Source organism: Centroberyx gerrardi, chromosome 8, assembly GCF_048128805.1.
Source record: "Centroberyx gerrardi isolate f3 chromosome 8, fCenGer3.hap1.cur.20231027, whole genome shotgun sequence".
NCBI lineage: Eukaryota > Metazoa > Chordata > Actinopteri > Beryciformes > Berycidae > Centroberyx > Centroberyx gerrardi.
In genome coordinates this window covers 16,860,820-16,877,969 of record NC_136004.1, presented here as the reverse complement: position 1 = coordinate 16,877,969, position 17,150 = coordinate 16,860,820, and the positions used below count along the sequence as shown (strand labels likewise).

The following is a 17,150-nucleotide window of genomic DNA, read 5'->3' as shown; positions in this document are numbered from 1 at the left end:
AAGCAACCTGATAAGGGCTCCTGTTATCAGTGAGTTTGACCAGCCGAGGAGGGAATTGAGAAGGGAGGTCATCACACAGATAACGGCGTATGTGCAGACTGATTATCTCTTCCTTCCCAAGGATTTTTGATACATTTTGTTCCTCCCTTGATTTATTTGGCCGGACATCAGATTTAGAGAGACATTCCCCTGCTACGTCTGAGCAGCCGCTCTCTCTCAGGTCTTGTTTCGGGTTTCAGAACTACGCTTCGAGGAGAACAAGGATGGCGTACACCTGTTAAGATTTATTCTCGTGTTGCCATGACTCTAAATCTCCTGAGACGCTGGCCTGAACGAGCTGGGGGCAGAGTCAAGTTAAGGTTCCACTAGGATTAACAGGAGGCCAAGAAAGAGAAGATGCATGCTAAACCTTGGGCGAGTCCGCCACAATGCGGACTTTAAAGCCGGTTACACTCCAGACTTTAATGTGACCCCGCCGACTGCCACTCCAACAGTTCGAGGGAACATGAAAACCTCGCTGAAATCAGGTGCAAAGCCTGTTAGCTTTTCTCTGAGTGAGAGATGAAGGAAGTTGGATAAAGTCGTTTAGTTTATTGATGTTGCTAGCAAGAGTTTATGGTAGTCAGTGCTCCCAACACATCAAAAATATCAGAGTAAAAATGCCCCGGAGACATCTCTCTTCCTGAAGTCTCTCCAGCAGATGAGCTCCTTCTGCTCTGTGTGTTACTGCTCGGTGCCTAGGTTTGTCCTTCACAAGAGACAGGTAACACTGCCAAGACCCAGTAATTAGTGCAGATGGAGACTGTAATACTCTCTTCCCCTCCCTACAGAAATGCCAAGGGAGGCAATCTATAAATTCCTGCATATTAATGCAATTTAAAACCACTCCAGACACCTTGCTGGAGGCAGGTGATAAAAAGGTGAGAGGCAGACTATCTGGCACACAGCTTCTGATATGCCAGTGACATCAGTCCCCTCTCAGCAACTCCCTGACCCCAACACACACACACACCAAAATAACTTGATAATCTATCTCCTTTCTCAGAAAATGCTCTCCAAATCCTGACCTTAGGCCTTACAACTGGGTCTCCATCAATAATTAAATGGTAATCTAAAAACCCATTTTAGCTGGGTCATCTTTCTGCGCCATTGTCCCTGCTTCTCTTCTTCCTCCATCTATTTTTTCCTCTTTCTGTAAGATCTAGTTAGAGATTCCATTAGCATGAGAAAGCAGGCTGGTAATTGTCTTCACCCTACTGAGTGATCCCTGGATAGAGGATTAGGTAGAGAGAAAGCCCTATTTCAACTCTGAGCACAGATGCTGCCCATAACCACCCACTCCAGATTAGATTAGACTGCAGAGGGATGAAACCTACTGGTAACTTCAAACAACATTAAATACTAAGCATGGACAGGAGGTTAAAACCAATAAACTTTTAGTCACCTTTCTCCACCGTGCTCCTACTCACGTTGTGACCCCCTTGTTTTTTTTGGAAATTTACTTTTTTTTTAATCTACTAATATGCTTTTCTGTTGAAAATAGGGATTGGGGTAGGCAGCTTACACTTTTTTTTCTCTCTCCCTGATATACATGGTGCATTTAGAGCTGAATCTCCCTAAATCATCCCCCTGGGCCACCCTGTCCGTCACTAATCTGCCCGCCGCCGCCCACTCATATGGAGGTGTCACATTTCTGGCACTCCTCCATGGGATAAGCACTTCAAACACCAGTGCCTCTCCTCTTGACCTTTCCACGGAGATGATCGATTAAGCCCATTGGATTTATTCCATAAACAGGCAACCATTACATCAAAAAGGCAAGGAATTTACCTCAGAGGCAGAACTTAAAATCCATATAAGCTTCATGGGGGTTTCAGTTTTTATTGGCTTTTGCTGCACATTAATAGGTATGGAGTCTTTTCACAGGCTGTTTTGGTATCTGAATTACTACGCAGTCCTGATCTGTATCTGTAATCATTGATGCAAATCACAATAACAAAAAAAGAGGTTCAATTGCCATCTGAAGTCCATAAATGCTGTGGTGCAGAAAAAATGTTTACCTCACCCCACTGCCAAAGTAGGCAAAGAGAAAAACGTAGAAATAGCTGAAAAGTTTAAAAGTGACATCAGTGTAAATATGGTTGCTTTGCTAATAAAGACTGCAGAATCTCAGTGTGGCTTCTTTACTCTACTTTTCACCTGTCCAGGAAGCTATGTGAGGTAAACCAAGGAGTTCTGAGGCCACTAAAAGGTCTGCCGCTCGCTTGCTGCATGAGCCATTAAGTTACAGCACTGCAGGCTTCCTGTTTTCATGCTTGAACACCTTCTACATGCTTTCAGCAAGGACAAGACTAAACAGTCTGCAGTGAAACACCAGGGAGGAGAAACCAAAGAAGTTAAAAGACAAAGGAAGTCGGCAGGCGGAGAATTTCGACGACAGAATGCCTAAACCTTAACAAATCACACATCACTCGAAATCCCATTTGTCAAAGTTAAAACAAGAAACATAAAACCCTGTTTCATTTCAAGTCATCATACCAGAAAAAGAGAGAGTTTCCTCTGAAGATCTCCCCAAACTAGAATTCTCTTCTTCCCGATCAGAGTGGCCTGCTCCTGCTCTGAGGGACTCCTGCTCTATGGTAATCATATCCTATTTGAATAATGAGCCGATACCACCACTCCTGCTGCCCATTCCCCCTGCATCCTTGACTGGAGTCTTTGATAGACACTAATTCTAGTTCCATCTATAAAGCTCCTCTCATGCATTTTTAATAGAATCTATTACTTTAGGATTAAATTATAAAAGACTGTCCTCCTTAAATTTTTAATAGTTTGCATAATTGGTATCAGGGCCTGAATGCGAACCATAAAAACCCAGTTTGTACAGGACTGAGCTGCGGAACGAGCCAGACAAAACCACACAGCACCATCTGTACAAAAACGACACACATGGAATGACACTATCGCAGACACACACACGTTTGCACACGCGCGCGCGTGCACACAAACGCACACCAACAAAGGCCATTATAGTTCTAGGTTCATTGCCACAGAGAATAAGGTGGTATGAGCTCAGCACTCTGAATGAAGGGGACAATAAGGTCAGGGACCATGAGAGCTGCTTTTGGCTGCTGAGCTGCTGAAGGAGCCTGGGGCAGGAGGAGTCACCTGATGGAAACAGGAGACTAAACCAGGTGTCCTAAGACACCTGCTGCCACTGATGTCAGCTCAGACCACAGGCCTCACCGAGGCAAACAGCAAAAACTACTTAGCAGGTTTACAGCCTCTCTTTGTCCCCACAGTCACAGATAACGGTGTTCAGTCAGCTTAAATGGAAATGTATTTCTTCACTCTGTTCCAGGCAGATCAACCAGGAGTTAAATGTCATCTGCACAGTTCCTCCCTCTCTCCCCTCTGCATCCTCTGCTCACCTCTCCCCAATAATAGACAGTGAATACAGGAGAGCAAATGTGTCTGAGGCATCTCCTCTAAACTAGAGCCCCCTTTAGAAATCTATGCACGTCACCATCCCCCAAATTAGCACCGCAGGGACACCCCCCTCACCGCCCCCGCCTGCTGGCGGCAGCTCTTTGGCATATCTGAACCGGAGAAAATATTTCACACTGTATGAATTATTAAGTGCGGGGCCAGTGCTAAGCAGTGTGGAGATAGACCAGTTATTCACAGCTCTATTGGGACGAATGCGTCGGAAACCCGGGCCGCTCGCCTATCAGATCGTTTGTCACAAGCGATAGACAATTTACAACGAGAGAATTTTTCAATTTATTCATTCTGCTGTCACTGCAGTTTTCTACCTCCACTCCTTCCACTCAACAACCCCCTCCTCCCTTAACTCTGTCTCAGCCCTCTTGTCTGGAGAGGGGGCTCCATTCCCGAACCAACCGCCTGCTTGTCTGCCTGCTACTGCTCAACATTCCTCACTTTTTTTGGAAAAGGGCGGAGGTGAGACACAGCAAACACGTGCAGAGGGCATGAGGGGAACAGACCCTGCTACTTAAATCATCTTAACGGAGGTACAGGTGTGTCAGGGGCGTCCTGTGCCGGCCCCTGGTCCGGCCCCAGTGGTGAAACTGTGGCTGACTGTGACTCTGATAAAGGGAAGGGGCAGAAAAGCGAGAGAGCCCGGCTGTGCCTCATCAGGACTGAGCTCCTGGCAAGAGGAGATAGGCCAGGAGGACCCCCATTAGATCCAAACAAAAGAGAGAGAACTGAATTAGGCTGCAGTTGACTTACTTACACTGTCAAATGCTGTTAAGGCACAGGGAGAGAGAGAAAGGCTTATAATAGCCTGGACATGAATAATATGTAAACTAAAAAAATACTTTGACCTGTATTAAAAAGGAAGAATGCAATTCCAAAAAACATTATAATAATCCCAAACAGAGGTTCCACTGTTCGTGGATGGGAATTTCATTCAGGAGAAAGAAAAAGGATAGGAATGCAGGATCCTGTTTATTTTCACTTAAGAGGACAATGCCAAATAACAACCCCCACGCAGGCAGAGGACCTCAGCACAAAGGTCTGGCCGACTGTCATTTCAACATTAATTACTCAAGGTGAACCGGCTGTCAAAACACTCAAGGCTTTCGTTTTTGTTCACAAACATTCCCCCTGTTAAAGAGAACAAACTAAAGAACAGACCAGCCTCAAAAGCCCAAAGGCTCTACCAGAATTTCAAGAGAAGGGATGGCAAATTCATGAAAGAACAAAACAAGAATACAAAACAAGGATAATGATTTCAAAAGGTTTTCTTTTTCCAGCGGAAAACACAAGAAAAAAATAGAAAATGACATCAGCAGCTTTGTTAGTCTAAATGCTCACTGAGAGCAGTTTGACCTGTAAAGCAGCCTAGAGTGTTTCTCTATCTCCGATGTCCTTTGAAAGCCTGATCCAGACGGGTTGCACTGAATAGGGCTTGATGTGAAAGGCAGAGATGTTAGATAAATGTCCTCACAGCCAAGGCCTCTGCCCCCTTCCTGATGGCGCATTCTTATACTCAAATACCCACTCCCCCCTTTACACACACACACACACACACACACACACACACACACTCGGACACATAGACACGCAGTGCCAACAATCCCACCGAGGGCAGCATTTGTTTGGGGACAAGGTGACCCTGTCGCCTAGGGGCCTGTGAACAGGCACAATGAAGGCCTCTCATCCTCCACACACCCAGCCGGCTGTGTTGGGCTGATGACGGGGGAGCGGAGAGGGGAGGGAGGGGCGCCACAACACCCTACCACTGCAGTTTTAAAACCCTATTCAGGAAGCCCCCCGGGATGGTTCCTTTCACACCCCGCACAGACGGAGCAAAATCCCCGCTTGTAACCCAGAGTCATGCAGCCAACAGATGGAGCAGCTATTGAGTGAAGGATCGCGCCGGCAGAGGCGGCTCCCCATCCATCCCCGGTGGAAACAATGGGGCAGCAGGTCAAGAGTGCTGTCTCCGAGAGGAGGGGTCAGGGAGGAGGGGCGTGCTTCGACACAGTTGAGCTATGCGAGCGTTTTGAAACCGAAGGAACTGAGAGAATCTTTTTGGATGATGGGAGGAAGGGAGGAGACTGAAGTATTTGGGCTGGTTTCGGCGGATCAGACTGAGGTGGAGGGGGCTTGAATGAACACCGAATCTGGGACGGCAGTGTTTGTGTTTAACCTGCAAACAAGAACAAAAAGACGTTCCTGCATGCGCACAGTCGCAAGGGAAACACAGACTCAGAGTTAAACGTACCAAGGACCAACTGTTACACACACTCACTCACACTTATTCACAAAGAGCTTGGTTTGCACTTAAAGCACAGATGACTTTATTGTTGATAAAAGGCACTGCAGTGAGGCTATATAAACAGAAATGAAAAAAAAACTTTTCTATTGCAAAATGGTTGCAGTGCCCTAAGGAAATTGTTTTCATAAGATACAGTGGTGGATAAACTTAAACAGGGTGTCAAACATTACAGCACTACTGGGCCGCAATCCTTTCTAGAAATTATAGTACATAATTAAAAAACAAATTCTACACTTCACCGATTACTTATTATTCAAACTCTCAATACTCTCTCAGCAGCATCATGTGAGATTACAGCACAGTGCCAGACTAAAGCCTATATAAACAGTGGGGTTATATTGTTCTGAACTCTCTGTGTGTTTCATTATTAATGGATTGATTTCCAGTGTTTTTGAAGAGGAGGGGCAACCGTGGGCCATACAGGATGAATAGCTATGAATAGCTACACGCTCATGCATGCACACACATGCACGGGTGCACACACACACACACGTGCACAGACGTATGGGTGCGTGATCATACAGATGATCACGAAGCAGTAGTGGCCTGACTGTAGGGGGAAAGTATATCCAGTTCCATTGACCAGCAGTCTGGCTATCATGTGGCTCTGCCCTGGGTGTCAATTAGATCAGCCTGGTCATCTGGGTTGGCCCTGCCTCGCTGGGTTTCCATGGCCAGGCAGCGCTTCACCTCAATTGGTATGGAGGGGACAAGGCCATGAGGATGCCATATAGTGACTCCATAACTTGAATATCTTTTAATGGCACGACACCCTAAGTACTGACATAAGCAAACACTGCTCCACTGCTAGGAAGAACTACTACCACATGTTCCTCATCTTCGAATGGTTTGGTTTATGGGACTATTTTGCACAGGAAGGCATCCATTACCTAGCAGAAGGTGTCAGGAACATAGTCCCCATCTTGCATTAACAACCACTTGACAGGAAAGTACATACTCTCTCTCAAAAAAAAAAAAAAGACTTCCTACCACTTGGGAAATGTTCACAAATCACACTTAATTAAGCACAAACACCTAGTCCATGAAATCAGAGTGCAGAAAGCTTTTTCGAGAAAGAGGCTTTCATTCAGCGGTAAACAATGGCAGATGTTTTTCACAGTTCCTCTTGGTTATAAAGAAACATTGTTTTGCAAGGACACTGTTCTTTCATTCACTATGAGACACGTTTTCTTCAAACAAATTATCATCTAAGTACAGAGTGACAAAGGGTGGAGCTGTTATTCTTCTTTCCCTAGGTCACATCACAATGCATCAATGATTTGCCATTTCAAATATGCTGCTGTTATGTTGTTTGAGCCCAGTATTGAAAGAATAAATTCTATTCCAACCTTGCTGAAAGGGATCAATAAGTGCATACACAAAGAAAATGGCCATAAACACAGAGGCTTTCATTCAGACTGCCACGATGCAGATGAAAGCACAGACTGCACCTGGAGAGCAGGGCTGAGAGCATGAAAAGACAGGGAGAGAGCCCACAGAGTTATCAGGTGGGGCCAGAGAGCTCCGGCTACATTCAGACCTCAGCACCATCTATCTCCACGGCAGCTATTAGATTTCTAATATTGTTGGTTTTAAGGAGGCTCAGCTTTCCTCCCACAATGAGACTGATTCAGCCCCAGTTGCCCCCTTTTCCTTTTCAGTGTGGTCTCACAAGGTCCTCTCGGTTTTCTGCAAACAATACTGCTGGGCTCCGGCCCTTATTTAAAAGATTAATAGGATGCTGTCTTGGCAGAGAAGCAATCAGTGAGGTTTCTGTGACAGCAGAAAAAAGTGTGAAAACAAGGCAAAGAGGAGAGACCATTGTCACGGTTACCAACTGGCTGCCGCAGCTCAATTGAGATAGCTCTGGCTTTCAAGCCCAGCTGCCAATCACAGCAGTAAGCATCAATGGGGGAAATTTGAATGATAAAACGATAAGTCATGAGCGGGCGATTTCCCTGTCATCGGGGCAGAGGCTGTTTGAGTGTAAACTCACGATGGGTGGAGAGATTTCACTGCAGCCATATGGAATTTGGTTTTTGCCTTGAGATGCTGGCTTCACCCCTCAATCATGACAGGATGTGTAATCACCAAATGTCTTCCTCTCAATCCCTGTTACAATTGGCAGCACAGTGCTGTCACTAGAGATGGGGAACAAAATGGAAATCTGACTAAAAGACAAGCCTTAAGTGACACTTAATTTGAGATACCCAGGCATTCTCTCGGCTCCAGTAAACAGGATCCGTCAAACTTTACCCAGAGCCTGTATGAGTGTGCAGCTGTCTGTGGGGAGAGGCACAGTATGCCTGAGAGGCCCTCACTTATCAAAAGGAGTGATGAAGAAATCAAGTCCTTTAATAGGTCCTAAAAACATCCGAGAACAGCCACAGGAACGATTATGACATTTACAAAGTACAAATTTTCAGCTATGTCTCATCCATGTCTACACCGAGACTCAATGTGTTTCCTCTTTTAAATATACCATCCTACTAAAAAAAAAAAAAAAAAAAAAAAAAAAAAGACAGAAACCAATGACAGCCTGAGAGGAGGAGAAGAAGAGAGAGAGGAAAAAAACACAACAACAACAACAACAACAACAACAAGTGAGCTGGTGAAGAAGAGACTGAAAAACACTGAACAGCTGCTTTCTCCCTTCTTCCCTTTTGCTCATCCCAGGAGAAAGTCCCATGCGATCTCCCTGATCCTAGTTTGTGGCTGACAGAGGGGACTGGAGCTCTGTTCATCTCCCCGCTCACATGGCTCTGTGGCCCCCCCCCCCCCCCCGCCCGCCTCGCCGTCGCTCTGCTGCCAGGAGGATGAGAACGTGGGAGGGGAGAGGGGGGCTACATCAAGGAGAGACTCTCCCAGTGGGTTCTCGTCAGTTCCAGGCCATTACACCTTGCTCGCTGGGATTTTGTTTACACACACACACACACACACACACACACACACACACACACACACACACACACACACACACACACACACACACACACACACACACACACACACACACACACACACACACACACACACACAATATCCATGCAGAGGTTGACGACTGTTAATGCATACTATATGTGGAATGTCTTTTGGTTTTTAAGGACTGTTACGCTATTCTGCAATTTAATTTCTTCACTCATTTGTGCTGAAATAGATCACTATATGCTTTGTGACAGAAAAAGCTTGACGCCTCGCTTATCATAGCAGCCAAGGAGCAGATAACATTCAATCAAGCCCAGTGATACGGTTGATGTGGTCAGTGGTAATGCGCAGTCAAAAGGCCTGACATACTTCTGTGGTCTTTGGGGACGAGCAGAGAACGGCAGGCTGCCCTTGTGCGTTCAGTCTCTACAGATGTTGCCTTGGAGAGCGGCTGACTGGCTGGCTGTGGTGACAGCTGGACAGCTGTTCCTATAGACGCAGCCAGAGAAGCATGCCACAGTGATGGGGGTGGGGGGGTAGCACTGTATGTTTAGTTTGCCTGTACGAAGTTCCCAGGACGAGCAAAGCTGTCAGTTTTAGCAATGGTGCATGAGTCTGGATAAAGAAAGATGGCATTGAGCAGAAAATACACGAAGAACACAGATGGGTAAATATCAGACACGGCTGACACTGTTTAAAGAAGCTCCGCTACCGAAAAAAAAAAGTGTAATTGTCTATCCAAAAGTGAACTGTATAATGCAACACCAACTGGCTACACTGGCATAAGTCAAAACATTTAATTTGATCCCAGAGTATTCAGTCTGTTTGAGCAACCATGACTTTTATCGTCATAAACAAGTAAAAGTTTAATTTGAACTTCAGAGGGAATTTCAAATTAATTTTTTACCTCTTCATAAAAGGGGGAAGGAAAAAATCTATTTTCAAAAGCAGACAGGATAATTGGCTGGGCATTAAAACGATGCTGGACTTTGGGCCAACATCAATGGCTGCTGGTGATGAAAGGCAGCTTAAATTGGGGTCATGTTCAGATATTATACCTTCATCCTGCAATTTAAAAACACAGTTACCTAACATTATATTATATAGAACAGGAGTAACTAGAGAAAACCTATATATTAATGTACCGACTGACGGAAACCTGAGATTAGCAAAACCAGAGGATGAAGTATTGAAATGTTAGAAAACACATAACTGTAATAACTGATGTCACCTGCTGAATAAACACAAATCTTGGCTTAAACAGCTTGGATTGGTGCCAGTCATTTCTGCCAAATTCTCATTTTTCCTAAGCAGACCAGGCAATTCATTATGTCACAAAAGGTCAGCAATTTGTTCAACTCCATAAAAATGTTAATAAAACTAAGAGCTCACAAGAAGGAGCACTCATCGCCTCCGGTCACTTATCAAAATGTGAATGTGAGTGTGTGTGGTTGTGTGTTCGCATCTATTTGAATATAAGGTTTCCACTCACACTATAGGTCAAAGGTTGCGCACCGCCAGCTATCTAGCAGGGAATATGGCTTTTGCCCAGTTGTAATCCTGGTCAAACTCCACCAACTGCTCACCACAAAGTAGATCATGCCACAGTGAATATGCGACAGCATGTAGTTTTGCCTTACATACAAACACGTAGCTACACAAAAAAAAATACACACATATGCACATTAGCATGCGCACGTGCACACACACACACATATGCATAATTCCGCAATCTACGAAAACCAAGAGTTCATAAACCCCCACACCAAAATCTCCAATTCCAGATCCACTCCCACCATCAACCCACTCTGCTAAATAAATGAAAAGGCCCATTAGGCAGATTTCAAAGGATGGCAGTGGGCTTATAATTATACATGACATCTTTTAGAGGAAAAAAGTGATTACTCTGGATGCAAGTCTGGGAGGGGGTGGGGGTGGGATATTGCTAAGCAACCAGTCATTATCCTCCAGAGTGGAGCGAGGTGACCGGCCATCCGTCTAACTCCGGTGGCTTGCCTGGCTCCTGTGCAAACCCCCTCTCCCCTCCCTCCTTTCCTCCTCCACTCTCTCTCTGCCGTCTCCCCGTCCGAATACAAACAGAGATAAAGAACGCTGCAATCGCTCTTGACACACAAATAGGTTAACACAATAAAGCCGGCTTTGCCTGGCTCACTCGAGGGAGGAAAGCAATTCCAGCAGCAGGCAGGAGGTAATAAAACAGGGCTAGGAGTGTGTGTGTGTGCGCGTGTGCGTGTGTGTGTGTGTGTCCATACATGTCCTCATGTCAGTGTTCCTATGTTTCTGTATGTGAGTGGAGGCAGGCACACAGAGGCTCCTTGGCCTGAGGGCCTAATATCGTACGGATTTTCAACCCTTTCTTGACACAAGTAATAACACGGGAGAAAATGACGGAAATTCCGGTCTACTCCTCTGCTCAGATTAAGGAAATAGTGCCTTTATATTAGCAATATGGCTGGCCTGCACTCGCCTTATACAAACATAAACTTTTCCCTATGGGTCATATGCCTGCTCTCTTGTAAATGGTCTCCAGCTTGGTTAAAATTCAACAAGTAAATTGAATGAGTTTTATCTGTGCAAGCCTCAGCTTCCTCTCCCTGTTGCCGCTGCCAGGCCTGGCAATAAACGATAAAAATCTCCAGAGTTTTATTAAATCGTGTTGCATTCACGCTGAACTCAGGAAAATGGTGAGGTGGCTTCTGCAATTACAATCCAGACCAGACAACATTGTTTTCTCCAGTCAGTGGAAATTTCATTACCTTACAGCAACCGCCTTAGAATTGGGTAATAGCCTCTTTTTGTCAGAGCCACAAACTGTCTGTGGGTGGTGTGTCACCCCATAAGTGTTATCCATTTGCAACAATATGCATCTAGCCAGTCACATCCCAGATGCTGGTCAGCACAATGTACACCATTTCAGGTATATGGCGGAATTGAACGAAGAAAACAGCAGTCAATAGCTAATTCCTGAATTGACTGTAGTGTAATCAAACAAATTGAACCTTGATACATCCATACAGCTGACTTATCTTTCCTCAGGCTATTATAGACAGATGACGCAGGTCACACATGGCCCCGTCTCTCATGCGAGAATGTCAATAAATAGAGAGAGGGCTAGCACGTTTCTCATGGAAGGACTGAATTGGTAAGAAAAACCCAATTAAAGCTTCTGGAAAAGTTTCACACATTTAGGTCATACAGCATAGCCATTTGTAAGTGTCAATCAATTCCCCTGCTTTTACTCGCTGTTCCTTCAACCAGGTAATCAAACAGCAGAGATGTAAAGTGGTGGCTATTGTCAACAGGGAATAAATTACCAAAGCATGAAGAGAAAACATCTTATCTGTCTGATGTATTTCCTGCTATTGCAGAAAGCTACAAAGCCCGAGGGAGAGCAGTCAACCAAAATGCAGGGAGATGGAGATTAGGATGATGTGCAGTTCCTTGTTCCATTAAAGTTTGATCTTCCTCAATAGCCGAGGAGAATCAGATATCTCCCATTCAAGATTAAAGTACACCAGCATAGAGGGAGAGATTAATCAGAGGCCTGCATGAGATAAAAACAGCCTTGCTTCTGGCATGGAAAACAGTGGCAATAAAGAGTTCAGCAGATAATGTGAAACATGGCAAAGCACAATAGCAAATCAAACAGCATGTACAAGCCTCCAAAACAAATCAAAGCGCTGACTATGATACAGTGGCTGAAGAACTACAGCAGGAGCTGATCTGATAGTATCCAAGGCCTTCATTTTATTACTGGTTAAGGCTGAAGAGGTCACTGTGAGGTTTTTCCCATGTTGCTCACTGTCGCCAAGCTCTCATTCCCTCTCCTCCTCCTCTCCTTGAGATCAATGGCGCTGGGGTGATTTCACAGCAGCCTGCACTGTCACCCAGAACAAATCAATGTGACCATGAGGAAGGCAAGAGCGGCATTGTTTTTAAGGAGAGCAAATTCGCTGTTGGAGAGCTTGTCAGATTTGCTTTATTCTCTTTCTTCCCCCAAGAACACTTTGGAAGGAGCATGCCTTTCCTACTTTTCTGACTGGGTTATAGAGCCAACTACAAACTGTACTGCAGCCACAGCACTCAGGCTAACCCACACCAGTATATTCATTAACCAGATATAAACTGCATAGCTCCTGTTGGCTACATTTCACATGCGCAAGTACATTTTCAAGCAAAAAAAACGGACTGGCTGCCCCAACCATTTAAAAATAAAGACTATACATTAACCTCGGGCCCATTTAGACCTGACTTCCATTCAGCCTGACAGGGGATGAGAAGGGATGAGAGGATGGAGGATCATCGCTGTCCTTCATGCACTTAATGACTGCAGACACCACTGATGAAGACCAACCACTATCTACCATCACAGCAGATCAGATGAGGTGAGCAGAGCAGCGGTCAGGCGAACCTTCACAGCAGCCCACATGCAGGTAATCATGGGTGCTGATTATTACACTGAAACATAACAATATGTTTCTAATACAACACCATCCAGCTAAAATATAACACTCACCAGTAGCGCTGCAGGGGAGCGTGTATGCAATCACTTTCTAGTGTACTCCAAGTCCAACACAAAGAGTGCTTGAATTGAATGTTCAGCCTCATGTTTATGAAGAAAACATGCCTGCACTATATTTGAAAGGCAGTTGCTGACAATTACTGACACAATCTACCAATTTAATGTTAAATCTTAGTCAACTAAGATTTCTGCATTCATTTCTGATTATTTTTCATGCTGCATGAATTGTTTATACAACACAGAACTGTAAATCACATTTTGGCACAATACATACGCACTTGCCTTTCATAAAATTAGATCTTAAAGCGGTATGATTTCATTCATTTGCAGGAGGGCAACAATGTGGGGAAAGCAATTTTACAGATACAGTATATAATTTAAAACTGACAAAATGTTATGCCCCGAGTACCAGCCCTCGCCAGGAACGGCCCTCAACCAATTAAGTTAGTTCAGTGTTTGAGTGCTTGACCCTGGCATTGTGGGAACATCGACAGACCAGACAGAAAAGGAGAGCTGGTGGCCCAATGTCAGTACAGCCGAACACTAAAACTGAGGGTCAATCATCCAGTTCTAAAAAAGACAGTGTAGAGTTTGATGTACTGTATTAGCTAACTATATAACAAGAGTAACATAGAAATCAAGTAGTCCTGTCTAGTGCCATTAGCTCAGCAGAAAAGACCTAGAGTATGCAAACACTAAAGCCAAATAAGCAAACACAGAAACAATGCTGGTTACCCTACCTGTGCTGCTAATGCCAAGTCCCATCAACACCATCCTCTACACAGAAGCTTGCTTTCAGCTATTTTCATTTACATGGACTAGTTGAAGGATATGTTTTTTTCCCCCACAATGATTTGTGTATGATGTTTTTGTTTAATCTTGCTGTTTTCATGTTCTGTTTCTATGTCCTGGGTACTGCTGCTGTGATGTGCAACACAAATCTCCCTGCAGGGACAATACAGTTTATCTTATCTTCAATAATGTAATATCGTACAGCACAAAAAAAATGCTAAAAGGGCACATCTCTTTTGTTTGTATGCATGTGAAAACTGTTATAACAAGGAATGTAGCATAGATGTATACAGCGACTTCCCCGGAAATGAAACACTTTGATCAAGTATCTAATGAGCTGCTGTTGACGTGGTTTTGAGAGGAAACGCTCACGTTGTTCCTTAAAGCCCATGTGTCCGATGATATTTCCAAGTAAGATGCTGTACGCTTTTCTATAGGATACATCAGTTTCTAGGGACAGTTATCTGTTCTCTGGGCTTTAACAGGAGAAGATTTTTTTTTTCATGACTATTTACATTTATATTACTCTATAAATAGAATGTCTGGACAGTAAATCTGGTATTAAATTGTTATTCCATTTGTGGAAAGAAAAACAAATAGGCACTTTCAGAAATGGAGTCCGCACAAGACTGGACATGCTTTGCCTACAACCTTTTCAGGGCTGGGTAGTTTTTCAATAACATGCAAACACATAAACATGAACACATTATCCCCCCCCCCCCACACACACACACACACCTCTGTATCTACTATTTTAGTAATCTTAAGTGCCAAAATGAGTTTTGCTGCCTCTGGGTAGGTGTTGAGACAATCAAACCATGCAGGGATTAAAAAAGATTAATACACAGTGCAGGAAATTAAACTTCAGCTACTATAACGATATTCATGAGTGAAGCTCACTTATTCACTTCAGGCAGGCACTTTAATAAGCAAAGAATACAGTGCGCTCATCCAAATGCTATCAATCAATCAAATTGATATACAATTTTAGAGTTGCATATTGATAAAACGTCAGGCTTGCTTAGTGTATTACTTTTGTTAATACCTCCCTAAAACTGCATATGTTCTCAAATACTAGCATACTATACTGTCAGTAGCATAAAGAAGGATGTGGGCTTGACATTTAGCGTAGATCAGGATTTACTTCACTACTTTAAGTCTCTAATTTTAAGGCTATAATATACTGTATAATTTCATCAACAAGTATAGTTAGAATAAACTGCCAGTGTGATCAGCATTTAGGCATGACTGCAATCATATCTTCAACACAAAGGTCCAGTGTAACAGAAAAAAAGAGCTACAGTATGCCAGAAAATAAAGAGGCACAACAAGAACTACAAACTCCAAAAGGTAATTCAGTGACCTACATATTAAGGCTTTTCTGCCATCCCATTCTCCCCTGCCTTGTCCAACCATCATGTTGAGTTAAGGCAAGCATTATGCTGGGAAGACTATTTGTTTAGGTGAGGAGCAGCCGCAGAGCTAATATGAGCACAATTTGCTCAGCAGGTCATAGGCGCAGAGTGGAGGAAGTAAATGAGGCAGTTCTGCCCCCTCGGGTGCAGCCCCTGCCTCATACATCACTGGATGTTTTATTCAATACAGCCAGGAAGGCTGTACGGCAGGTGCCCCGACTGTGGGGGCGCCCAGCCTGCTGTAGGGGCCCATATTACATCCAGCGAGATGGCTGTCTGAGAGTGACTGAAACAAGTGAGGAAGATACATTCTGAGAATCCTTGTAGTCTAATGATAAAACATACAGTGTGCAGTTTTTTCCCTCCAATGCACTGTCAGCATAATGTGCAGGCTCATTTATGTGCAGTGTGAGCTATGACTCTAAATATTACAAAGCAACCTCAGCAACCCTTGCAGCTCAAAGTTCAGGAGTCGAAACGCATTATCCTTTAACAATTATCACGTTTCATATTCAAATAACTTCCAGGTAACATCCCAGATAATCTGACTCGTGCAGACAAGGACTAGATCGCAGAGACGAACAATTATGTTGTAAAATTCATAGAGACATAGAGCACAGCACAGAGCATCGTGTGTGAAAACTTTTACAGTGTTACGCACACATCTCCATGAATTTTACGAGCTCCTTGATAAAACCTCTCACAATATGCGCGTCTACTATAAAAAGACAGTGTAGCTGCCATTAACACTCGAGGGTGAAAATCACTAATTGCAGCAGGAACTATTCAGCTCCCGCACGTTGTGACGCACGGGGGCGTACAGATGAGAATTTCGCACCTTTTGCTCTGAGCCGCAACTCCTCTAGTGCCACATATTCATGCCTGTGGTGCCTGCGGTGCAATACCCTCGACAATAGACTTAATTGCTACCCATAGTTGAAAAGACCAATATTACACATCAAAGCAGTTCCTAAAGCCATTCGGGAGCAGCTCTCTGACACGTCGATTTTACAACACTTCCTTTATTGTGGGTCACGCATGGAAACAAAGGGTTTAAATCTCAGAGAGCGTTATGTCAGCAGCATCCTGTCTACGGGAGCATTTCCAAACATTCAGTATATTCTGCTGCTCGTCTATTTTCCATCCCAGAAGGATGCAGCGAGGCTGTAACACAAACTGGATGGTTGCGGAGAGTGACTTAGATAAAAAGAGTCTATATTTACCATAAATTGCTTCGTAGTGCAGACTAGAACTCCATGCAGATTGTAGCAATCACTGAGCAATCTGCCTCATACTTCTGTGGTCCAAATTAAAAAGGTTTCATTCTGCTCTCCAAAATCCAGCAACGGCTTTATCGATGTCAAATGCTGATTAAGTTTGTCCTCCTCTTTCGATGGTATGCAAATATACTGTGAACCCAGCGAATTAGATTCCACACTATAGCCTCTAGCATGCAAAGTTAATAAGCTTTGCTCTTTTCTCGATTCGGTTGCCAATTTTTGTTGAGGGCAAAAGCGCAGGTCGGCAATTTTAGGAGCGTCCTCGGATGAATTGCGCACCAAGCGCGCTTCGGTTTTTCACCGTTTAGCCTCCGGAACAAAGTATAAGGTCCTGGTTGCTCTTCTTTTCTCCTGCAGTATATCTCCAAAATAGCGCTTTTCTAAAA

The 17,150-nt window shown here is 44.1% G+C and overlaps 1 protein-coding gene across 1 annotated transcript in view; it reads right to left on the bottom strand.

Moving 5' to 3' along the window:
* Positions 1-16,926, bottom strand: part of fam222aa (family with sequence similarity 222 member Aa) — a 44,575-nt gene extending 27,649 nt beyond the window's left edge. Inside the window, exon 1 of the mRNA XM_071899803.2 lies at positions 16,708-16,926. The gene's annotated coding sequence lies outside the window, so the exon portion shown is untranslated. The remainder of the gene's footprint in view (positions 1-16,707) is intronic.
* Positions 16,927-17,150: the final 224 nt, after the last annotated feature.